Below are 25,363 nucleotides of genomic sequence, written 5' to 3'. Positions count from 1 at the left end.
TGACATCACAGCACAGTGCTAAGGCTCCTGGGCCTGGACACAGCAGCGGCTGCAATATCTCAACGGAGAATACGTTTATATATATGTGTGTGTGTGCGCGTATATATATATATATATATATATATATATATATATATATATATATATTTCTCCGCCGAAATCACTTTTAAACCCATTTCCACCTTTTTTTCCCTTCTCTTCCTCTTACTTTTTTTTCACGTTTTTTTACGTTTTTCTCCTTTTCGCCTCTTTTCTGGGCGTATTATTCTTCTTTTTCTTCTTTTTTTTCGTCTAATGCATACCCCATCAGTGCAGCAATGCTTATTCAATACCGCCAGCAGATGGAGACACTGGGGGATAATTTTCTAAGGATTTATACTGATTTTTCCTGTCTGAATTTGTCGCACAGAAAGTTGCAGGCCAAATATGTGTGACATTTCTGCGACTTTAGCTTCTAGAGCATTTTTACAACATTATACATAGGTGCTGAATACATAAAAAGCGACTGTTCAGCGACAGACAAGTCGCATCGGCTGAAAGTAGGCCAGAATGTCAGTCCATGTTGGAGCAGGTTTAGATACAGTCTAAAGCATAGATCTCAAAGTCTGTGCACAGAATTTAGCAAGGGCCTCGCACCTTCTGATGCATCAGGTAGGTGCACTATAGCATAGCCTAACCCTCTGTACTTTGGTCTATATTGATGCGGGACATAGACAGCCAGCTGATGACCAATCCATTAGTGCAATGGATGGCTGGAAGCATTTGTCTTTGCCTTTGCAATACCACAGAAGCAATGCATGGTCAATGTACAGCAATGACACACCTGTGTGAACAGCCAGGAGACCCCCCCATGTTATGTTACATAGTTACATAGTTAGTACGGTCGAAAAAAGACATATGTCCATCAAGTTCAACCAGGGAATTAAGGGGTAGGGGTGTGGCGCGATATTGGGGAAGGGATGAGATTTTATATTTCTTCATAAGCATTAATCTTATTTTGTCAATTAGGAACATTCAGCACCCACCCGCTATCAAGGCAGCTGCCTATCATGTCATGCCCTACCTGCACAGGTGTGCTGGCTACTCAAATGATCCAATTAAGGAGGCCATTTAGTCAGCAGCAGCAGAAGTCCTGTGCCTGGACGCTCCAACAGCGGCCAGACACAAGCAGAAGCAGCAGAAGCAGCAGCAGCACCACCTTTTGTTTTTTGGCTGCAGCAGCAGCAGCAGCAGCAGCAAGGCCCACAGGGCTGGCTAGCTGGCTAGCCAGCAAGCAGGTAGCAATGAAAGTAGGAATCTTTCTTTTTAACCCTGTAAGGGGGTGGTGCACTGTACCCGAAGATACTGCCATATCGGGTCAATGCATAGGGCGACGGAAGCAAGCTTCAAAATCGGCCCCCGTTCTCAAAAATCCATTTAATATATGGTCCCCAGATAGGGGACGTATCAGATATTAAACTGATAAGAACAGATTTTTTTTTTTTTTTTTATCTAAAGCCGAGGAACGTGCTTTCGATTCACCCAAAGTGCAAGAAAAAGTGCAAACGTGTTACACTAAAAAAAAACGTGCACAAAGGATGCGGTCTATCGCAAGCCCTTCTCCGATAGGAGAGAGGCCCCCCAACAAACCTTACCCTTCGCCTCCGGACCAAAAGGTACCTGCGAGGTTCCAGGTTCGATGTCCCTTTTCGCCGAAGCTACTAGGGGACCACAAATGCTCCCGGCATCCCCCTTGGCGTTAGCCAAGGTATCTGCCCGCAGAGCCGATTACGGTAGGTACCCTGCCAAAGCAGGAGTACCCGGGGTGTTTGCAGGGAGGTGCGGAACCTAATGGCCACACACACCTCCCCTAGACCGCCAGGAGGGACACCCAGAAGGGCTACCGCATCCTGACAAATCCTGTGAACACACAACACGCAAAAAGTGACACAGTGAGACAAAAAAGAAATAAATAAGTGAATGTGTGCAGATATACTGCCCGGACATCCGGCCGGATCTATAAAAATTTCTCTGATCCTAGCCAGAAGGCCGGGAATCAAGAGGTGAGTGCCACAAGGTGAAGAGATTATGGTGCCAGTGCTTCAACCCAGTGAGTCTATTCTCCCAGTGAGTTTCGGCACCTCGGGGTCACCACTCCCCGAGGCACAAAAGTACCTCGGCTCTAGACCCTCTCAGCCTCATGGCGAGACCCGGAGGGAACAGGTCACATCGGGGCAGCCATCGAGCTGATTCCTCAGAACCAGCCCCGGAAAGCCCTGGTACACCTGCATCCTCCATGCAGCACCCATCCCCACCAGCATGAAAACTGATAAGAACAGATACTACACTTGATCTTAGCCAAAAGGCCGAGAAGCGATAACCGTGAAAGGGGCGGGCCCAACAAGGTCCCCTTCATGGGCACTATCACTGCTTGCTGTCAGGGAGGCTGCCAGACAATTTTCCATGCACACTCTGGGCTGGGGGGCAGTCAACCACCAGTACACACAGCAGAACCTAAACCCATACCATTATTGCTAAGCAGCAAGACAGGGGCCCATTGCACTCCCACGGGGCCTTTTTAAATGCAATCCATAACCCGGATTTGCCAGGAACCCTTCTTACTCCTCCTACTTGCATGTGACACTGGGCTTAGGATCTGCATAGGAAACACACACACAAGCACACACCTACCTTTGTTGCCTGCAGATGCCTCCTTGGCTGTCCCCAAACGGTATCAAACCAACACCCACGGGAAGCTGTAAGCATAGAGGACATGCCTGCACCCCATTGGACTTACCTGTGTGGGTTAAATCCGGGTTATTTGACAACCTATGGCGGTGATGGTTCTGCTCAGGCAGAGCAGTGCTGATGCTCCTCATAAAGCTGTCGCTGCTGTGAAGGTTCTAGGTGACATCACAATCCCTATGGTTACATACACAACAAAGCTGGGTTGTTGTTGTTTACACTCTGCAAGGCCTGTGGAAGTGAGTGACATCATAGCACTGTAGTTCTGAGGGTTCTAGATGGATGCAACAATCTCCTGTTGCTTCTATGAAGGCCATAATAGACGACATCACCAAACAGCTCCATAGTCACATACACAGCAAAGGAGAGATGTTGTTTACACCTAGTGATGTCAGTGGTATTGAGTGACATCACAGCACAGTGCTAAGGCTCCTGGGCCTGGACACAGCAGCGGCTGCAATATCTCAACGGAGAATACGTTTATATATATGTGTGTGTGTGCGCGTATATATATATATATATATATATATATATATATATATATATATATTTCTCCGCCGAAATCACTTTTAAACCCATTTCCACCTTTTTTTCCCTTCTCTTCCTCTTACTTTTTTTTCACGTTTTTTTACGTTTTTCTCCTTTTCGCCTCTTTTCTGGGCGTATTATTCTTCTTTTTCTTCTTTTTTTTCGTCTAATGCATACCCCATCAGTGCAGCAATGCTTATTCAATACCGCCAGCAGATGGAGACACTGGGGGATAATTTTCTAAGGATTTATACTGATTTTTCCTGTCTGAATTTGTCGCACAGAAAGTTGCAGGCCAAATATGTGTGACATTTCTGCGACTTTAGCTTCTAGAGCATTTTTACAACATTATACATAGGTGCTGAATACATAAAAAGCGACTGTTCAGCGACAGACAAGTCGCATCGGCTGAAAGTAGGCCAGAATGTCAGTCCATGTTGGAGCAGGTTTAGATACAGTCTAAAGCATAGATCTCAAAGTCTGTGCACAGAATTTAGCAAGGGCCTCGCACCTTCTGATGCATCAGGTAGGTGCACTATAGCATAGCCTAACCCTCTGTACTTTGGTCTATATTGATGCGGGACATAGACAGCCAGCTGATGACCAATCCATTAGTGCAATGGATGGCTGGAAGCATTTGTCTTTGCCTTTGCAATACCACAGAAGCAATGCATGGTCAATGTACAGCAATGACACACCTGTGTGAACAGCCAGGAGACCCCCCCATGTTATGTTACATAGTTACATAGTTAGTACGGTCGAAAAAAGACATATGTCCATCAAGTTCAACCAGGGAATTAAGGGGTAGGGGTGTGGCGCGATATTGGGGAAGGGATGAGATTTTATATTTCTTCATAAGCATTAATCTTATTTTGTCAATTAGGAACATTCAGCACCCACCCGCTATCAAGGCAGCTGCCTATCATGTCATGCCCTACCTGCACAGGTGTGCTGGCTACTCAAATGATCCAATTAAGGAGGCCATTTAGTCAGCAGCAGCAGAAGTCCTGTGCCTGGACGCTCCAACAGCGGCCAGACACAAGCAGAAGCAGCAGAAGCAGCAGCAGCACCACCTTTTGTTTTTTGGCTGCAGCAGCAGCAGCAGCAGCAGCAAGGCCCACAGGGCTGGCTAGCTGGCTAGCCAGCAAGCAGGTAGCAATGAAAGTAGGAATCTTTCTTTTTAACCCTGTAAGGGGGTGGTGCACTGTACCCGAAGATACTGCCATATCGGGTCAATGCATAGGGCGACGGAAGCAAGCTTCGAAATCGGCCCCCGTTCTCAAAAATCCATTTAATATATGGTCCCCAGATAGGGGACGTATCAGATATTAAACTGATAAGAACAGATACTACACTTGATCTTAGCCAAAAGGCCGAGAAGCGATAACCGTGAAAGGGGCGGGCCCAACAAGGTCCCCTTCATGGGCACTATCACTGCTTGCTGTCAGGGAGGCTGCCAGACAATTTTCCATGCACACTCTGGGCTGGGGGGCAGTCAACCACCAGTACACACAGCAGAACCTAAACCCATACCATTATTGCTAAGCAGCAAGACAGGGGCCCATTGCACTCCCACGGGGCCTTTTTAAATGCAATCCATAACCCGGATTTGCCAGGAACCCTTCTTACTCCTCCTACTTGCATGTGACACTGGGCTTAGGATCTGCATAGGAAACACACACACAAGCACACACCTACCTTTGTTGCCTGCAGATGCCTCCTTGGCTGTCCCCAAACGGTATCAAACCAACACCCACGGGAAGCTGTAAGCATAGAGGACATGCCTGCACCCCATTGGACTTACCTGTGTGGGTTAAATCCGGGTTATTTGACAACCTATGGCGGTGATGGTTCTGCTCAGGCAGAGCAGTGCTGATGCTCCTCATAAAGCTGTCGCTGCTGTGAAGGTTCTAGGTGACATCACAATCCCTATGGTTACATACACAACAAAGCTGGGTTGTTGTTGTTTACACTCTGCAAGGCCTGTGGAAGTGAGTGACATCATAGCACTGTAGTTCTGAGGGTTCTAGATGGATGCAACAATCTCCTGTTGCTTCTATGAAGGCCGTAATAGACGACATCACCAAACAGCTCCATAGTCACATACACAGCAAAGGAGAGATGTTGTTTACACCTAGTGATGTCAGTGGTATTGAGTGACATCACAGCACAGTGCTAAGGCTCCTGGGCCTGGACACAGCAGCGGCTGCAATATCTCAACGGAGAATACGTTTATATATATGTGTGTGTGTGCGCGTATATATATATATATATATATATATATATATATATATATATATATATATATTTCTCCGCCGAAATCACTTTTAAACCCATTTCCACCTTTTTTTCCCTTCTCTTCCTCTTACTTTTTTTTCACGTTTTTTTACGTTTTTCTCCTTTTCGCCTCTTTTCTGGGCGTATTATTCTTCTTTTTCTTCTTTTTTTTCGTCTAATGCATACCCCATCAGTGCAGCAATGCTTATTCAATACCGCCAGCAGATGGAGACACTGGGGGATAATTTTCTAAGGATTTATACTGATTTTTCCTGTCTGAATTTGTCGCACAGAAAGTTGCAGGCCAAATATGTGTGACATTTCTGCGACTTTAGCTTCTAGAGCATTTTTACAACATTATACATAGGTGCTGAATACATAAAAAGCGACTGTTCAGCGACAGACAAGTCGCATCGGCTGAAAGTAGGCCAGAATGTCAGTCCATGTTGGAGCAGGTTTAGATACAGTCTAAAGCATAGATCTCAAAGTCTGTGCACAGAATTTAGCAAGGGCCTCGCACCTTCTGATGCATCAGGTAGGTGCACTATAGCATAGCCTAACCCTCTGTACTTTGGTCTATATTGATGCGGGACATAGACAGCCAGCTGATGACCAATCCATTAGTGCAATGGATGGCTGGAAGCATTTGTCTTTGCCTTTGCAATACCACAGAAGCAATGCATGGTCAATGTACAGCAATGACACACCTGTGTGAACAGCCAGGAGACCCCCCCATGTTATGTTACATAGTTACATAGTTAGTACGGTCGAAAAAAGACATATGTCCATCAAGTTCAACCAGGGAATTAAGGGGTAGGGGTGTGGCGCGATATTGGGGAAGGGATGAGATTTTATATTTCTTCATAAGCATTAATCTTATTTTGTCAATTAGGAACATTCAGCACCCACCCGCTATCAAGGCAGCTGCCTATCATGTCATGCCCTACCTGCACAGGTGTGCTGGCTACTCAAATGATCCAATTAAGGAGGCCATTTAGTCAGCAGCAGCAGAAGTCCTGTGCCTGGACGCTCCAACAGCGGCCAGACACAAGCAGAAGCAGCAGAAGCAGCAGCAGCACCACCTTTTGTTTTTTGGCTGCAGCAGCAGCAGCAGCAGCAGCAGCAAGGCCCACAGGGCTGGCTAGCTGGCTAGCCAGCAAGCAGGTAGCAATGAAAGTAGGAATCTTTCTTTTTAACCCTGTAAGGGGGTGGTGCACTGTACCCGAAGATACTGCCATATCGGGTCAATGCATAGGGCGACGGAAGCAAGCTTCGAAATCGGCCCCCGTTCTCAAAAATCCATTTAATATATGGTCCCCAGATAGGGGACGTATCAGATATTAAACTGATAAGAACAGATACTACACTTGATCTTAGCCAAAAGGCCGAGAAGCGATAACCGTGAAAGGGGCGGGCCCAACAAGGTCCCCTTCATGGGCACTATCACTGCTTGCTGTCAGGGAGGCTGCCAGACAATTTTCCATGCACACTCTGGGCTGGGGGGCAGTCAACCACCAGTACACACAGCAGAACCTAAACCCATACCATTATTGCTAAGCAGCAAGACAGGGGCCCATTGCACTCCCACGGGGCCTTTTTAAATGCAATCCATAACCCGGATTTGCCAGGAACCCTTCTTACTCCTCCTACTTGCATGTGACACTGGGCTTAGGATCTGCATAGGAAACACACACACAAGCACACACCTACCTTTGTTGCCTGCAGATGCCTCCTTGGCTGTCCCCAAACGGTATCAAACCAACACCCACGGGAAGCTGTAAGCATAGAGGACATGCCTGCACCCCATTGGACTTACCTGTGTGGGTTAAATCCGGGTTATTTGACAACCTATGGCGGTGATGGTTCTGCTCAGGCAGAGCAGTGCTGATGCTCCTCATAAAGCTGTCGCTGCTGTGAAGGTTCTAGGTGACATCACAATCCCTATGGTTACATACACAACAAAGCTGGGTTGTTGTTGTTTACACTCTGCAAGGCCTGTGGAAGTGAGTGACATCATAGCACTGTAGTTCTGAGGGTTCTAGATGGATGCAACAATCTCCTGTTGCTTCTATGAAGGCCATAATAGACGACATCACCAAACAGCTCCATAGTCACATACACAGCAAAGGAGAGATGTTGTTTACACCTAGTGATGTCAGTGGTATTGAGTGACATCACAGCACAGTGCTAAGGCTCCTGGGCCTGGACACAGCAGCGGCTGCAATATCTCAACGGAGAATACGTTTATATATATGTGTGTGTGTGCGCGTATATATATATATATATATATATATATATATATATATATATATATATTTCTCCACCGAAATCACTTTTAAACCCATTTCCACCTTTTTTTCCCTTCTCTTCCTCTTACTTTTTTTTCACGTTTTTTTACGTTTTTCTCCTTTTCGCCTCTTTTCTGGGCGTATTATTCTTCTTTTTCTTCTTTTTTTTCGTCTAATGCATACCCCATCAGTGCAGCAATGCTTATTCAATACCGCCAGCAGATGGAGACACTGGGGGATAATTTTCTAAGGATTTATACTGATTTTTCCTGTCTGAATTTGTCGCACAGAAAGTTGCAGGCCAAATATGTGTGACATTTCTGCGACTTTAGCTTCTAGAGCATTTTTACAACATTATACATAGGTGCTGAATACATAAAAAGCAACTGTTCAGCGACAGACAAGTCGCATCGGCTGAAAGTAGGCCAGAATGTCAGTCCATGTTGGAGCAGGTTTAGATACAGTCTAAAGCATAGATCTCAAAGTCTGTGCACAGAATTTAGCAAGGGCCTCGCACCTTCTGATGCATCAGGTAGGTGCACTATAGCATAGCCTAACCCTCTGTACTTTGGTCTATATTGATGCGGGACATAGACAGCCAGCTGATGACCAATCCATTAGTGCAATGGATGGCTGGAAGCATTTGTCTTTGCCTTTGCAATACCACAGAAGCAATGCATGGTCAATGTACAGCAATGACACACCTGTGTGAACAGCCAGGAGACCCCCCCATGTTATGTTACATAGTTACATAGTTAGTACGGTCGAAAAAAGACATATGTCCATCAAGTTCAACCAGGGAATTAAGGGGTAGGGGTGTGGCGCGATATTGGGGAAGGGATGAGATTTTATATTTCTTCATAAGCATTAATCTTATTTTGTCAATTAGGAACATTCAGCACCCACCCGCTATCAAGGCAGCTGCCTATCATGTCATGCCCTACCTGCACAGGTGTGCTGGCTACTCAAATGATCCAATTAAGGAGGCCATTTAGTCAGCAGCAGCAGAAGTCCTGTGCCTGGACGCTCCAACAGCGGCCAGACACAAGCAGAAGCAGCAGAAGCAGCAGCAGCACCACCTTTTGTTTTTTGGCTGCAGCAGCAGCAGCAGCAGCAGCAAGGCCCACAGGGCTGGCTAGCTGGCTAGCCAGCAAGCAGGTAGCAATGAAAGTAGGAATCTTTCTTTTTAACCCTGTAAGGGGGTGGTGCACTGTACCCGAAGATACTGCCATATCGGGTCAATGCATAGGGCGACGGAAGCAAGCTTCGAAATCGGCCCCCGTTCTCAAAAATCCATTTAATATATGGTCCCCAGATAGGGGACGTATCAGATATTAAACTGATAAGAACAGATACTACACTTGATCTTAGCCAAAAGGCCGAGAAGCGATAACCGTGAAAGGGGCGGGCCCAACAAGGTCCCCTTCATGGGCACTATCACTGCTTGCTGTCAGGGAGGCTGCCAGACAATTTTCCATGCACACTCTGGGCTGGGGGGCAGTCAACCACCAGTACACACAGCAGAACCTAAACCCATACCATTATTGCTAAGCAGCAAGACAGGGGCCCATTGCACTCCCACAGGGCCTTTTTAAATGCAATCCATAACCCGGATTTGCCAGGAACCCTTCTTACTCCTCCTACTTGCATGTGACACTGGGCTTAGGATCTGCATAGGAAACACACACACAAGCACACACCTACCTTTGTTGCCTGCAGATGCCTCCTTGGCTGTCCCCAAACGGTATCAAACCAACACCCACGGGAAGCTGTAAGCATAGAGGACATGCCTGCACCCCATTGGACTTACCTGTGTGGGTTAAATCCGGGTTATTTGACAACCTATGGCGGTGATGGTTCTGCTCAGGCAGAGCAGTGCTGATGCTCCTCATAAAGCTGTCGCTGCTGTGAAGGTTCTAGGTGACATCACAATCCCTATGGTTACATACACAACAAAGCTGGGTTGTTGTTGTTTACACTCTGCAAGGCCTGTGGAAGTGAGTGACATCATAGCACTGTAGTTCTGAGGGTTCTAGATGGATGCAACAATCTCCTGTTGCTTCTATGAAGGCCATAATAGACGACATCACCAAACAGCTCCATAGTCACATACACAGCAAAGGAGAGATGTTGTTTACACCTAGTGATGTCAGTGGTATTGAGTGACATCACAGCACAGTGCTAAGGCTCCTGGGCCTGGACACAGCAGCGGCTGCAATATCTCAACGGAGAATACGTTTATATATATGTGTGTGTGTGCGCGTATATATATATATATATATATATATATATATATATATATATATTTCTCCGCCGAAATCACTTTTAAACCCATTTCCACCTTTTTTTCCCTTCTCTTCCTCTTACTTTTTTTTCACGTTTTTTTACGTTTTTCTCCTTTTCGCCTCTTTTCTGGGCGTATTATTCTTCTTTTTCTTCTTTTTTTTCGTCTAATGCATACCCCATCAGTGCAGCAATGCTTATTCAATACCGCCAGCAGATGGAGACACTGGGGGATAATTTTCTAAGGATTTATACTGATTTTTCCTGTCTGAATTTGTCGCACAGAAAGTTGCAGGCCAAATATGTGTGACATTTCTGCGACTTTAGCTTCTAGAGCATTTTTACAACATTATACATAGGTGCTGAATACATAAAAAGCGACTGTTCAGCGACAGACAAGTCGCATCGGCTGAAAGTAGGCCAGAATGTCAGTCCATGTTGGAGCAGGTTTAGATACAGTCTAAAGCATAGATCTCAAAGTCTGTGCACAGAATTTAGCAAGGGCCTCGCACCTTCTGATGCATCAGGTAGGTGCACTATAGCATAGCCTAACCCTCTGTACTTTGGTCTATATTGATGCGGGACATAGACAGCCAGCTGATGACCAATCCATTAGTGCAATGGATGGCTGGAAGCATTTGTCTTTGCCTTTGCAATACCACAGAAGCAATGCATGGTCAATGTACAGCAATGATACACCTGTGTGAACAGCCAGGAGACCCCCCCATGTTATGTTACATAGTTACATAGTTAGTACGGTCGAAAAAAGACATATGTCCATCAAGTTCAACCAGGGAATTAAGGGGTAGGGGTGTGGCGCGATATTGGGGAAGGGATGAGATTTTATATTTCTTCATAAGCATTAATCTTATTTTGTCAATTAGGAACATTCAGCACCCACCCGCTATCAAGGCAGCTGCCTATCATGTCATGCCCTACCTGCACAGGTGTGCTGGCTACTCAAATGATCCAATTAAGGAGGCCATTTAGTCAGCAGCAGCAGAAGTCCTGTGCCTGGACGCTCCAACAGCGGCCAGACACAAGCAGAAGCAGCAGAAGCAGCAGCAGCACCACCTTTTGTTTTTTGGCTGCAGCAGCAGCAGCAGCAGCAGCAAGGCCCACAGGGCTGGCTAGCTGGCTAGCCAGCAAGCAGGTAGCAATGAAAGTAGGAATCTTTCTTTTTAACCCTGTAAGGGGGTGGTGCACTGTACCCGAAGATACTGCCATATCGGGTCAATGCATAGGGCGACGGAAGCAAGCTTCGAAATCGGCCCCCGTTCTCAAAAATCCATTTAATATATGGTCCCCAGATAGGGGACGTATCAGATATTAAACTGATAAGAACAGATACTACACTTGATCTTAGCCAAAAGGCCGAGAAGCGATAACCGTGAAAGGGGCGGGCCCAACAAGGTCCCCTTCATGGGCACTATCACTGCTTGCTGTCAGGGAGGCTGCCAGACAATTTTCCATGCACACTCTGGGCTGGGGGGCAGTCAACCACCAGTACACACAGCAGAACCTAAACCCATACCATTATTGCTAAGCAGCAAGACAGGGGCCCATTGCACTCCCACGGGGCCTTTTTAAATGCAATCCATAACCCGGATTTGCCAGGAACCCTTCTTACTCCTCCTACTTGCATGTGACACTGGGCTTAGGATCTGCATAGGAAACACACACACAAGCACACACCTACCTTTGTTGCCTGCAGATGCCTCCTTGGCTGTCCCCAAACGGTATCAAACCAACACCCACGGGAAGCTGTAAGCATAGAGGACATGCCTGCACCCCATTGGACTTACCTGTGTGGGTTAAATCCGGGTTATTTGACAACCTATGGCGGTGATGGTTCTGCTCAGGCAGAGCAGTGCTGATGCTCCTCATAAAGCTGTCGCTGCTGTGAAGGTTCTAGGTGACATCACAATCCCTATGGTTACATACACGACAAAGCTGGGTTGTTGTTGTTTACACTCTGCAAGGCCTGTGGAAGTGAGTGACATCATAGCACTGTAGTTCTGAGGGTTCTAGATGGATGCAACAATCTCCTGTTGCTTCTATGAAGGCCATAATAGACGACATCACCAAACAGCTCCATAGTCACATACACAGCAAAGGAGAGATGTTGTTTACACCTAGTGATGTCAGTGGTATTGAGTGACATCACAGCACAGTGCTAAGGCTCCTGGGCCTGGACATAGCAGCGGCTGCAATATCTCAACGGAGAATACGTTTATATATATGTGTGTGTGTGCGCGTATATATATATATATATATATATATATATATATATATATATATATTTCTCCACCGAAATCACTTTTAAACCCATTTCCACCTTTTTTTCCCTTCTCTTCCTCTTACTTTTTTTTCACGTTTTTTTACGTTTTTCTCCTTTTCGCCTCTTTTCTGGGCGTATTATTCTTCTTTTTCTTCTTTTTTTTCGTCTAATGCATACCCCATCAGTGCAGCAATGCTTATTCAATACCGCCAGCAGATGGAGACACTGGGGGATAATTTTCTAAGGATTTATACTGATTTTTCCTGTCTGAATTTGTCGCACAGAAAGTTGCAGGCCAAATATGTGTGACATTTCTGCGACTTTAGCTTCTAGAGCATTTTTACAACATTATACATAGGTGCTGAATACATAAAAAGCGACTGTTCAGCGACAGACAAGTCGCATCGGCTGAAAGTAGGCCAGAATGTCAGTCCATGTTGGAGCAGGTTTAGATACAGTCTAAAGCATAGATCTCAAAGTCTGTGCACAGAATTTAGCAAGGGCCTCGCACCTTCTGATGCATCAGGTAGGTGCACTATAGCATAGCCTAACCCTCTGTACTTTGGTCTATATTGATGCGGGACATAGACAGCCAGCTGATGACCAATCCATTAGTGCAATGGATGGCTGGAAGCATTTGTCTTTGCCTTTGCAATACCACAGAAGCAATGCATGGTCAATGTACAGCAATGACACACCTGTGTGAACAGCCAGGAGACCCCCCCATGTTATGTTACATAGTTACATAGTTAGTACGGTCGAAAAAAGACATATGTCCATCAAGTTCAACCAGGGAATTAAGGGGTAGGGGTGTGGCGCGATATTGGGGAAGGGATGAGATTTTATATTTCTTCATAAGCATTAATCTTATTTTGTCAATTAGGAACATTCAGCACCCACCCGCTATCAAGGCAGCTGCCTATCATGTCATGCCCTACCTGCACAGGTGTGCTGGCTACTCAAATGATCCAATTAAGGAGGCCATTTAGTCAGCAGCAGCAGAAGTCCTGTGCCTGGACGCTCCAACAGCGGCCAGACACAAGCAGAAGCAGCAGAAGCAGCAGCAGCACCACCTTTTGTTTTTTGGCTGCAGCAGCAGCAGCAGCAGCAGCAAGGCCCACAGGGCTGGCTAGCTGGCTAGCCAGCAAGCAGGTAGCAATGAAAGTAGGAATCTTTCTTTTTAACCCTGTAAGGGGGTGGTGCACTGTACCCGAAGATACTGCCATATCGGGTCAATGCATAGGGCGACGGAAGCAAGCTTCGAAATCGGCCCCCGTTCTCAAAAATCCATTTAATATATGGTCCCCAGATAGGGGACGTATCAGATATTAAACTGATAAGAACAGATACTACACTTGATCTTAGCCAAAAGGCCGAGAAGCGATAACCGTGAAAGGGGCGGGCCCAACAAGGTCCCCTTCATGGGCACTATCACTGCTTGCTGTCAGGGAGGCTGCCAGACAATTTTCCATGCACACTCTGGGCTGGGGGGCAGTCAACCACCAGTACACACAGCAGAACCTAAACCCATACCATTATTGCTAAGCAGCAAGACAGGGGCCCATTGCACTCCCACGGGGCCTTTTTAAATGCAATCCATAACCCGGATTTGCCAGGAACCCTTCTTACTCCTCCTACTTGCATGTGACACTGGGCTTAGGATCTGCATAGGAAACACACACACAAGCACACACCTACCTTTGTTGCCTGCAGATGCCTCCTTGGCTGTCCCCAAACGGTATCAAACCAACACCCACGGGAAGCTGTAAGCATAGAGGACATGCCTGCACCCCATTGGACTTACCTGTGTGGGTTAAATCCGGGTTATTTGACAACCTATGGCGGTGATGGTTCTGCTCAGGCAGAGCAGTGCTGATGCTCCTCATAAAGCTGTCGCTGCTGTGAAGGTTCTAGGTGACATCACAATCCCTATGGTTACATACACAACAAAGCTGGGTTGTTGTTGTTTACACTCTGCAAGGCCTGTGGAAGTGAGTGACATCATAGCACTGTAGTTCTGAGGGTTCTAGATGGATGCAACAATCTCCTGTTGCTTCTATGAAGGCCATAATAGACGACATCACCAAACAGCTCCATAGTCACATACACAGCAAAGGAGAGATGTTGTTTACACCTAGTGATGTCAGTGGTATTGAGTGACATCACAGCACAGTGCTAAGGCTCCTGGGCCTGGACACAGCAGCGGCTGCAATATCTCAACGGAGAATACGTTTATATATATGTGTGTGTGTGCGCGTATATATATATATATATATATATATATATATATATATATATATATATTTCTCCGCCGAAATCACTTTTAAACCCATTTCCACCTTTTTTTCCCTTCTCTTCCTCTTACTTTTTTTTCACGTTTTTTTACGTTTTTCTCCTTTTCGCCTCTTTTCTGGGCGTATTATTCTTCTTTTTCTTCTTTTTTTTCGTCTAATGCATACCCCATCAGTGCAGCAATGCTTATTCAATACCGCCAGCAGATGGAGACACTGGGGGATAATTTTCTAAGGATTTATACTGATTTTTCCTGTCTGAATTTGTCGCACAGAAAGTTGCAGGCCAAATATGTGTGACATTTCTGCGACTTTAGCTTCTAGAGCATTTTTACAACATTATACATAGGTGCTGAATACATAAAAAGCGACTGTTCAGCGACAGACAAGTCGCATCGGCTGAAAGTAGGCCAGAATGTCAGTCCATGTTGGAGCAGGTTTAGATACAGTCTAAAGCATAGATCTCAAAGTCTGTGCACAGAATTTAGCAAGGGCCTCGCACCTTCTGATGCATCAGGTAGGTGCACTATAGCATAGCCTAACCCTCTGTACTTTGGTCTATATTGATGCGGGACATAGACAGCCAGCTGATGACCAATCCATTAGTGCAATGGATGGCTGGAAGCATTTGTCTTTGCCTTTGCAATACCACAGAAGCAATGCATGGTCAATGTACAGCAATGACACACCTGTGTGAACAGCCAGGAGACCCCCCCATGTTATGTTACATAGTTACATAGTTAGTACGGTCGAAAAAAGACATATGTCCATCAAGTTCAACCAGGGAATTAAGGGGTAGGGGTGTGGCGCGATATTGGGGAAGGGATGAGATTTTATATTTCTTCATAAGCATTAATCTTATTTTGTCAATTAGGAACATTCAGCACCCACCCGCTATCAAGGCAGCTGCCTATCATGTCATGCCCTACCTGCACAGGTGTGCTGGCTACTCAAATGATCCAATTAAGGAGGCCATTTAGTCAGCAGCAGCAGAAGTCCTGTGCCTGGACGCTCCAACAGCGGCCAGACACAAGCAGAAGCAGCAGAAGCAGCAGCAGCACCACCTTTTGTTTTTTGGCTGCAGCAGCAGCAGCAGCAGCAGCAAGGCCCACAGGGCTGGCTAGCTGGCTAGCCAGCAAGCAGGTAGCAATGAAAGTAGGAATCTTTCTTTTTAACCCTGTAAGGGGGTGGTGCACTGTACCCGAAGATACTGCCATATCGGGTCAATGCATAGGGCGACGGAAGCAAGCTTCGAAATCGGCCCCCGTTCTCAAAAATCCATTTAATATATGGTCCCCAGATAGGGGACGTATCAGATATTAAACTGATAAGAACAGATACTACACTTGATCTTAGCCAAAAGGCCGAGAAGCGATAACCGTGAAAGGGGCGGGCCCAACAAGGTCCCCTTCATGGGCACTATCACTGCTTGCTGTCAGGGAGGCTGCCAGACAATTTTCCATGCACACTCTGGGCTGGGGGGCAGTCAACCACCAGTACACACAGCAGAACCTAAACCCATACCATTATTGCTAAGCAGCAAGACAGGGGCCCATTGCACTCCCACGGGGCCTTTTTAAATGCAATCCATAACCCGGATTTGCCAGGAACCCTTCTTACTCCTCCTACTTGCATGTGACACTGGGCTTAGGATCTGCATAGGAAACACACACACAAGCACACACCTACCTTTGTTGCCTGCAGATGCCTCCTTGGCTGTCCCCAAACGGTATCAAACCAACACCCACGGGAAGCTGTAAGCATAGAGGACATGCCTGCACCCCATTGGACTTACCTGTGTGGGTTAAATCCGGGTTATTTGACAACCTATGGCGGTGATGGTTCTGCTCAGGCAGAGCAGTGCTGATGCTCCTCATAAAGCTGTCGCTGCTGTGAAGGTTCTAGGTGACATCACAATCCCTATGGTTACATACACAACAAAGCTGGGTTGTTGTTGTTTACACTCTGCAAGGCCTGTGGAAGTGAGTGACATCATAGCACTGTAGTTCTGAGGGTTCTAGATGGATGCAACAATCTCCTGTTGCTTCTATGAAGGCCATAATAGACGACATCACCAAACAGCTCCATAGTCACATACACAGCAAAGGAGAGATGTTGTTTACACCTAGTGATGTCAGTGGTATTGAGTGACATCACAGCACAGTGCTAAGGCTCCTGGGCCTGGACACAGCAGCGGCTGCAATATCTCAACGGAGAATACGTTTATATATATGTGTGTGTGTGCGCGTATATATATATATATATATATATATATATATATATATATATATTTCTCCGCCGAAATCACTTTTAAACCCATTTCCACCTTTTTTTCCCTTCTCTTCCTCTTACTTTTTTTTCACGTTTTTTTACGTTTTTCTCCTTTTCGCCTCTTTTCTGGGCGTATTATTCTTCTTTTTCTTCTTTTTTTTCGTCTAATGCATACCCCATCAGTGCAGCAATGCTTATTCAATACCGCCAGCAGATGGAGACACTGGGGGATAATTTTCTAAGGATTTATACTGATTTTTCCTGTCTGAATTTGTCGCACAGAAAGTTGCAGGCCAAATATGTGTGACATTTCTGCGACTTTAGCTTCTAGAGCATTTTTACAACATTATACATAGGTGCTGAATACATAAAAAGCGACTGTTCAGCGACAGACAAGTCGCATCGGCTGAAAGTAGGCCAGAATGTCAGTCCATGTTGGAGCAGGTTTAGATACAGTCTAAAGCATAGATCTCAAAGTCTGTGCACAGAATTTAGCAAGGGCCTCGCACCTTCTGATGCATCAGGTAGGTGCACTATAGCATAGCCTAACCCTCTGTACTTTGGTCTATATTGATGCGGGACATAGACAGCCAGCTGATGACCAATCCATTAGTGCAATGGATGGCTGGAAGCATTTGTCTTTGCCTTTGCAATACCACAGAAGCAATGCATGGTCAATGTACAGCAATGACACACCTGTGTGAACAGCCAGGAGACCCCCCCATGTTATGTTACATAGTTACATAGTTAGTACGGTCGAAAAAAGACATATGTCCATCAAGTTCAACCAGGGAATTAAGGGGTAGGGGTGTGGCGCGATATTGGGGAAGGGATGAGATTTTATATTTCTTCATAAGCATTAATCTTATTTTGTCAATTAGGAACATTCAGCACCCACCCGCTATCAAGGCAGCTGCCTATCATGTCATGCCCTACCTGCACAGGTGTGCTGGCTACTCAAATGATCCAATTAAGGAGGCCATTTAGTCAGCAGCAGCAGAAGTCCTGTGCCTGGACGCTCCAACAGCGGCCAGACACAAGCAGAAGCAGCAGAAGCAGCAGCAGCACCACCTTTTGTTTTTTGGCTGCAGCAGCAGCAGCAGCAGCAAGGCCCACAGGGCTGGCTAGCTGGCTAGCCAGCAAGCAGGTAGCAATGAAAGTAGGAATCTTTCTTTTTAACCCTGTAAGGGGGTGGTGCACTGTACCCGAAGATACTGCCATATCGGGTCAATGCATAGGGCGACGGAAGCAAGCTTCGAAATCGGCCCCCGTTCTCAAAAATCCATTTAATATATGGTCCCCAGATAGGGGACGTATCAGATATTAAACTGATAAGAACAGATACTACACTTGATCTTAGCCAAAAGGCCGAGAAGCGATAACCGTGAAAGGGGCGGGCCCAACAAGGTCCCCTTCATGGGCACTATCACTGCTTGCTGTCAGGGAGGCTGCCAGACAATTTTCCATGCACACTCTGGGCTGGGGGGCAGTCAACCACCAGTACACACAGCAGAACCTAAACCCATACCATTATTGCTAAGCAGCAAGACAGGGGCCCATTGCACTCCCACGGGGCCTTTTTAAATGCAATCCATAACCCGGATTTGCCAGGAACCCTTCTTACTCCTCCTACTTGCATGTGACACTGGGCTTAGGATCTGCATAGGAAACACACACACAAGCACACACCTACCTTTGTTGCCTGCAGATGCCTCCTTGGCTGTCCCCAAACGGTATCAAACCAACACCCACGGGAAGCTGTAAGCATAGAGGACATGCCTGCACCCCATTGGACTTACCTGTGTGGGTTAAATCCGGGTTATTTGACAACCTATGGCGGTGATGGTTCTGCTCAGGCAGAGCAGTGCTGATGCTCCTCATAAAGCTGTCGCTGCTGTGAAGGTTCTAGGTGACATCACAATCCCTATGGTTACATACACAACAAAGCTGGGTTGTTGTTGTTTACACTCTGCAAGGCCTGTGGAAGTGAGTGACATCATAGCACTGTAGTTCTGAGGGTTCTAGATGGATGCAACAATCTCCTGTTGCTTCTATGAAGGCCATAATAGACGACATCACCAAACAGCTCCATAGTCACATACACAGCAAAGGAGAGATGTTGTTTACACCTAGTGATGTCAGTGGTATTGAGTGACATCACAGCACAGTGCTAAGGCTCCTGGGCCTGGACACAGCAGCGGCTGCAATATCTCAACGGAGAATACGTTTATATATATGTGTGTGTGTGCGCGTATATATATATATATATATATATATATATATATATATATATATATATATATATCTCCGCCGAAATCACTTTTAAACCCATTTCCACCTTTTTTTCCCTTCTCTTCCTCTTACTTTTTTTTCACGTTTTTTTACGTTTTTCTCCTTTTCGCCTCTTTTCTGGGCGTATTATTCTTCTTTTTCTTCTTTTTTTTCGTCTAATGCATACCCCATCAGTGCAGCAATGCTTATTCAATACCGCCAGCAGATGGAGACACTGGGGGATAATTTTCTAAGGAATTATACTGATTTTTCCTGTCTGAATTTGTCGCACAGAAAGTTGCAGGCCAAATATGTGTGACATTTCTGCGACTTTAGCTTCTAGAGCATTTTTACAACATTATACATAGGTGCTGAATACATAAAAAGCGACTGTTCAGCGACAGACAAGTCGCATCGGCTGAAAGTAGGCCAGAATGTCAGTCCATGTTGGAGCAGGTTTAGATACAGTCTAAAGCATAGATCTCAAAGTCTGTGCACAGAATTTAGCAAGGGCCTCGCACCTTCTGATGCATCAGGTAGGTGCACTATAGCATAGCCTAACCCTCTGTACTTTGGTCTATATTGATGCGGGACATAGACAGCCAGCTGATGACCAATCCATTAGTGCAATGGATGGCTGGAAGCATTTGTCTTTGCCTTTGCAATACCACAGAAGCAATGCATGGTCAATGTACAGCAATGACACACCTGTGTGAACAGCCAGGAGACCCCCCCATGTTATGTTACATAGTTACATAGTTAGTACGGTCGAAAAAAGACATATGTCCATCAAGTTCAACCAGGGAATTAAGGGGTAGGGGTGTGGCGCGATATTGGGGAAGGGATGAGATTTTATATTTCTTCATAAGCATTAATCTTATTTTGTCAATTAGGAACATTCAGCACCCACCCGCTATCAAGGCAGCTGCCTATCATGTCATGCCCTACCTGCACAGGTGTGCTGGCTACTCAAATGATCCAATTAAGGAGGCCATTTAGTCAGCAGCAGCAGAAGTCCTGTGCCTGGACGCTCCAACAGCGGCCAGACACAAGCAGAAGCAGCAGAAGCAGCAGCAGCACCACCTTTTGTTTTTTGGCTGCAGCAGCAGCAGCAGCAGCAAGGCCCACAGGGCTGGCTAGCTGGCTAGCCAGCAAGCAGGTAGCAATGAAAGTAGGAATCTTTCTTTTTAACCCTGTAAGGGGGTGGTGCACTGTACCCGAAGATACTGCCATATCGGGTCAATGCATAGGGCGACGGAAGCAAGCTTCGAAATCGGCCCCCGTTCTCAAAAATCCATTTAATATATGGTCCCCAGATAGGGGACGTATCAGATATTAAACTGATAAGAACAGATACTACACTTGATCTTAGCCAAAAGGCCGAGAAGCGATAACCGTGAAAGGGGCGGGCCCAACAAGGTCCCCTTCATGGGCACTATCACTGCTTGCTGTCAGGGAGGCTGCCAGACAATTTTCCATGCACACTCTGGGCTGGGGGGCAGTCAACCACCAGTACACACAGCAGAACCTAAACCCATACCATTATTGCTAAGCAGCAAGACAGGGGCCCATTGCACTCCCACGGGGCCTTTTTAAATGCAATCCATAACCCGGATTTGCCAGGAACCCTTCTTACTCCTCCTACTTGCATGTGACACTGGGCTTAGGATCTGCATAGGAAACACACACACAAGCACACACCTACCTTTGTTGCCTGCAGATGCCTCCTTGGCTGTCCCCAAACGGTATCAAACCAACACCCACGGGAAGCTGTAAGCATAGAGGACATGCCTGCACCCCATTGGACTTACCTGTGTGGGTTAAATCCGGGTTATTTGACAACCTATGGCGGTGATGGTTCTGCTCAGGCAGAGCAGTGCTGATGCTCCTCATAAAGCTGTCGCTGCTGTGAAGGTTCTAGGTGACATCACAAATCCCTTTGGTTACATACACAACAAAGCTGGGTTGTTGTTGTTTACACTCTGCAAGGCCTGTGGAAGTGAGTGACATCATAGCACTGTAGTTCTGAGGGTTCTAGATGGATGCAACAATCTCCTGTTGCTTCTATGAAGGCCATAATAGACGACATCACCAAACAGCTCCATAGTCACATACACAGCAAAGGAGAGATGTTGTTTACACCTAGTGATGTCAGTGGTATTGAGTGACATCACAGCACAGTGCTAAGGCTCCTGGGCCTGGACACAGCAGCGGCTGCAATATCTCAACGGAGAATACGTTTATATATATGTGTGTGTGTGCGCGTATATATATATATATATATATATATATATATATATATATATATATATATATATATTTCTCCGCCGAAATCACTTTTAAACCCATTTCCACCTTTTTTTCCCTTCTCTTCCTCTTACTTTTTTTTCACGTTTTTTTACGTTTTTCTCCTTTTCGCCTCTTTTCTGGGCGTATTATTCTTCTTTTTCTTCTTTTTTTTCGTCTAATGCATACCCCATCAGTGCAGCAATGCTTATTCAATACCGCCAGCAGATGGAGACACTGGGGGATAATTTTCTAAGGATTTATACTGATTTTTCCTGTCTGAATTTGTCGCACAGAAAGTTGCAGGCCAAATATGTGTGACATTTCTGCGACTTTAGCTTCTAGAGCATTTTTACAACATTATACATAGGTGCTGAATACATAAAAAGCGACTGTTCAGCGACAGACAAGTCGCATCGGCTGAAAGTAGGCCAGAATGTCAGTCCATGTTGGAGCAGGTTTAGATACAGTCTAAAGCATAGATCTCAAAGTCTGTGCACAGAATTTAGCAAGGGCCTCGCACCTTCTGATGCATCAGGTAGGTGCACTATAGCATAGCCTAACCCTCTGTACTTTGGTCTATATTGATGCGGGACATAGACAGCCAGCTGATGACCAATCCATTAGTGCAATGGATGGCTGGAAGCATTTGTCTTTGCCTTTGCAATACCACAGAAGCAATGCATGGTCAATGTACAGCAATGACACACCTGTGTGAACAGCCAGGAGACCCCCCCATGTTATGTTACATAGTTACATAGTTAGTACGGTCGAAAAAAGACATATGTCCATCAAGTTCAACCAGGGAATTAAGGGGTAGGGGTGTGGCGCGATATTGGGGAAGGGATGAGATTTTATATTTCTTCATAAGCATTAATCTTATTTTGTCAATTAGGAACATTCAGCACCCACCCGCTATCAAGGCAGCTGCCTATCATGTCATGCCCTACCTGCACAGGTGTGCTGGCTACTCAAATGATCCAATTAAGGAGGCCATTTAGTCAGCAGCAGCAGAAGTCCTGTGCCTGGACGCTCCAACAGCGGCCAGACACAAGCAGAAGCAGCAGAAGCAGCAGCAGCACCACCTTTTGTTTTTTGGCTGCAGCAGCAGCAGCAGCAGCAAGGCCCACAGGGCTGGCTAGCTGGCTAGCCAGCAAGCAGGTAGCAATGAAAGTAGGAATCTTTCTTTTTAACCCTGTAAGGGGGTGGTGCACTGTACCCGAAGATACTGCCATATCGGGTCAATGCATAGGGCGACGGAAGCAAGCTTCGAAATCGGCCCCCGTTCTCAAAAATCCATTTAATATATGGTCCCCAGATAGGGGACGTATCAGATATTAAACTGATAAGAACAGATACTACACTTGATCTTAGCCAAAAGGCCGAGAAGCGATAACCGTGAAAGGGGCGGGCCCAACAAGGTCCCCTTCATGGGCACTATCACTGCTTGCTGTCAGGGAGGCTGCCAGACAATTTTCCATGCACACTCTGGGCTGGGGGGCAGTCAACCACCAGTACACACAGCAGAACCTAAACCCATACCATTATTGCTAAGCAGCAAGACAGGGGCCCATTGCACTCCCACGGGGCCTTTTTAAATGCAATCCATAACCCGGATTTGCCAGGAACCCTTCTTACTCCTCCTACTTGCATGTGACACTGGGCTTAGGATCTGCATAGGAAACACACACACAAGCACACACCTACCTTTGTTGCCTGCAGATGCCTCCTTGGCTGTCCCCAAACGGTATCAAACCAACACCCACGGGAAGCTGTAAGCATAGAGGACATGCCTGCACCCCATTGGACTTACCTGTGTGGGTTAAATCCGGGTTATTTGACAACCTATGGCGGTGATGGTTCTGCTCAGGCAGAGCAGTGCTGATGCTCCTCATAAAGCTGTCGCTGCTGTGAAGGTTCTAGGTGACATCACAATCCCTATGGTTACATACACAACAAAGCTGGGTTGTTGTTGTTTACACTCTGCAAGGCCTGTGGAAGTGAGTGACATCATAGCACTGTAGTTCTGAGGGTTCTAGATGGATGCAACAATCTCCTGTTGCTTCTATGAAGGCCATAATAGACGACATCACCAAACAGCTCCATAGTCACATACACAGCAAAGGAGAGATGTTGTTTACACCTAGTGATGTCAGTGGTATTGAGTGACATCACAGCACAGTGCTAAGGCTCCTGGGCCTGGACACAGCAGCGGCTGCAATATCTCAACGGAGAATACGTTTATATATATGTGTGTGTGTGCGCGTATATATATATATATATATATATATATATATATATATATATATATATTTCTCCGCCGAAATCACTTTTAAACCCATTTCCACCTTTTTTTCCCTTCTCTTCCTCTTACTTTTTTTTCACGTTTTTTTACGTTTTTCTCCTTTTCGCCTCTTTTCTGGGCGTATTATTCTTCTTTTTCTTCTTTTTTTTCGTCTAATGCATACCCCATCAGTGCAGCAATGCTTATTCAATACCGCCAGCAGATGGAGACACTGGGGGATAATTTTCTAAGGATTTATACTGATTTTTCCTGTCTGAATTTGTCGCACAGAAAGTTGCAGGCCAAATATGTGTGACATTTCTGCGACTTTAGCTTCTAGAGCATTTTTACAACATTATACATAGGTGCTGAATACATAAAAAGCGACTGTTCAGCGACAGACAAGTCGCATCGGCTGAAAGTAGGCCAGAATGTCAGTCCATGTTGGAGCAGGTTTAGATACAGTCTAAAGCATAGATCTCAAAGTCTGTGCACAGAATTTAGCAAGGGCCTCGCACCTTCTGATGCATCAGGTAGGTGCACTATAGCATAGCCTAACCCTCTGTACTTTGGTCTATATTGATGCGGGACATAGACAGCCAGCTGATGACCAATCCATTAGTGCAATGGATGGCTGGAAGCATTTGTCTTTGCCTTTGCAATACCACAGAAGCAATGCATGGTCAATGTACAGCAATGACACACCTGTGTGAACAGCCAGGAGACCCCCCCATGTTATGTTACATAGTTACATAGTTAGTACGGTCGAAAAAAGACATATGTCCATGAAGTTCAACCAGGGAATTAAGGGGTAGGGGTGTGGCGCGATATTGGGGAAGGGATGAGATTTTATATTTCTTCATAAGCATTAATCTTATTTTGTCAATTAGGAACATTCAGCACCCACCCGCTATCAAGGCAGCTGCCTATCATGTCATGCCCTACCTGCACAGGTGTGCTGGCTACTCAAATGATCCAATTAAGGAGGCCATTTAGTCAGCAGCAGCAGAAGTCCTGTGCCTGGACGCTCCAACAGCGGCCAGACACAAGCAGAAGCAGCAGAAGCAGCAGCAGCACCACCTTTTGTTTTTTGGCTGCAGCAGCAGCAGCAGCAGCAGCAGCAAGGCCCACAGGGCTGGCTAGCTGGCTAGCCAGCAAGCAGGTAGCAATGAAAGTAGGAATCTTTCTTTTTAACCCTGTAAGGGGGTGGTGCACTGTACCCGAAGATACTGCCATATCGGGTCAATGCATAGGGCGACGGAAGCAAGCTTCGAAATCGGCCCCCGTTCTCAAAAATCCATTTAATATATGGTCCCCAGATAGGGGACGTATCAGATATTAAACTGATAAGAACAGATACTACACTTGATCTTAGCCAAAAGGCCGAGAAGCGATAACCGTGAAAGGGGCGGGCCCAACAAGGTCCCCTTCATGGGCACTATCACTGCTTGCTGTCAGGGAGGCTGCCAGACAATTTTCCATGCACACTCTGGGCTGGGGGGCAGTCAACCACCAGTACACACAGCAGAACCTAAACCCATACCATTATTGCTAAGCAGCAAGACAGGGGCCCATTGCA

General features: G+C 46.1%; 11 non-coding genes and 1 pseudogene across 11 annotated transcripts; all 12 read right to left on the bottom strand.

Annotated features, from left to right (window-relative positions):
- Positions 1 to 1,319: 1,319 nt before the first annotated feature.
- LOC130331963 (U2 spliceosomal RNA) lies at positions 1,320 to 1,502 on the bottom strand. Its single transcript, XR_008874744.1, has one exon. It is a non-coding gene; the product is annotated as a U2 spliceosomal RNA (small nuclear RNA).
- Positions 1,503 to 2,197: 695 nt separating this feature from the next.
- On the bottom strand, positions 2,198 to 2,357 carry LOC130331982 (U2 spliceosomal RNA; annotated as a pseudogene).
- Positions 2,358 to 4,446: 2,089 nt separating this feature from the next.
- LOC130331988 (U2 spliceosomal RNA) lies at positions 4,447 to 4,637 on the bottom strand. The gene has a single exon (XR_008874757.1). It is a non-coding gene; the product is annotated as a U2 spliceosomal RNA (small nuclear RNA).
- Positions 4,638 to 6,735: 2,098 nt separating this feature from the next.
- Positions 6,736 to 6,926, bottom strand: LOC130331981 (U2 spliceosomal RNA). Its single transcript, XR_008874755.1, has one exon. It is a non-coding gene; the product is annotated as a U2 spliceosomal RNA (small nuclear RNA).
- A 2,091-nt stretch (positions 6,927 to 9,017) lies between these two features.
- Positions 9,018 to 9,208, bottom strand: LOC130331969 (U2 spliceosomal RNA). Its single transcript, XR_008874747.1, has one exon. It is a non-coding gene; the product is annotated as a U2 spliceosomal RNA (small nuclear RNA).
- Positions 9,209 to 11,295: 2,087 nt separating this feature from the next.
- On the bottom strand, positions 11,296 to 11,486 carry LOC130331957 (U2 spliceosomal RNA). The gene has a single exon (XR_008874738.1). It is a non-coding gene; the product is annotated as a U2 spliceosomal RNA (small nuclear RNA).
- A 2,089-nt stretch (positions 11,487 to 13,575) lies between these two features.
- Positions 13,576 to 13,766, bottom strand: LOC130331944 (U2 spliceosomal RNA). Its single transcript, XR_008874727.1, has one exon. It is a non-coding gene; the product is annotated as a U2 spliceosomal RNA (small nuclear RNA).
- A 2,091-nt stretch (positions 13,767 to 15,857) lies between these two features.
- On the bottom strand, positions 15,858 to 16,048 carry LOC130331932 (U2 spliceosomal RNA). Its single transcript, XR_008874716.1, has one exon. It is a non-coding gene; the product is annotated as a U2 spliceosomal RNA (small nuclear RNA).
- A 2,084-nt stretch (positions 16,049 to 18,132) lies between these two features.
- Positions 18,133 to 18,323, bottom strand: LOC130331920 (U2 spliceosomal RNA). The gene has a single exon (XR_008874705.1). It is a non-coding gene; the product is annotated as a U2 spliceosomal RNA (small nuclear RNA).
- Positions 18,324 to 20,415: 2,092 nt separating this feature from the next.
- On the bottom strand, positions 20,416 to 20,606 carry LOC130332030 (U2 spliceosomal RNA). Its single transcript, XR_008874794.1, has one exon. It is a non-coding gene; the product is annotated as a U2 spliceosomal RNA (small nuclear RNA).
- Positions 20,607 to 22,703: 2,097 nt separating this feature from the next.
- Positions 22,704 to 22,894, bottom strand: LOC130332018 (U2 spliceosomal RNA). Its single transcript, XR_008874783.1, has one exon. It is a non-coding gene; the product is annotated as a U2 spliceosomal RNA (small nuclear RNA).
- A 2,094-nt stretch (positions 22,895 to 24,988) lies between these two features.
- LOC130332005 (U2 spliceosomal RNA) lies at positions 24,989 to 25,179 on the bottom strand. The gene has a single exon (XR_008874772.1). It is a non-coding gene; the product is annotated as a U2 spliceosomal RNA (small nuclear RNA).
- Positions 25,180 to 25,363: the final 184 nt, after the last annotated feature.

The sequence above is a fragment of the Hyla sarda genome, unplaced genomic scaffold (assembly GCF_029499605.1).
Source record: "Hyla sarda isolate aHylSar1 unplaced genomic scaffold, aHylSar1.hap1 scaffold_360, whole genome shotgun sequence".
In the NCBI taxonomy this organism is placed as follows: Eukaryota; Metazoa; Chordata; class Amphibia; order Anura; family Hylidae; genus Hyla; species Hyla sarda.
Note: the sequence above shows the minus strand (reverse complement) of the source record. Positions and strands in the feature narration are given on the sequence as shown.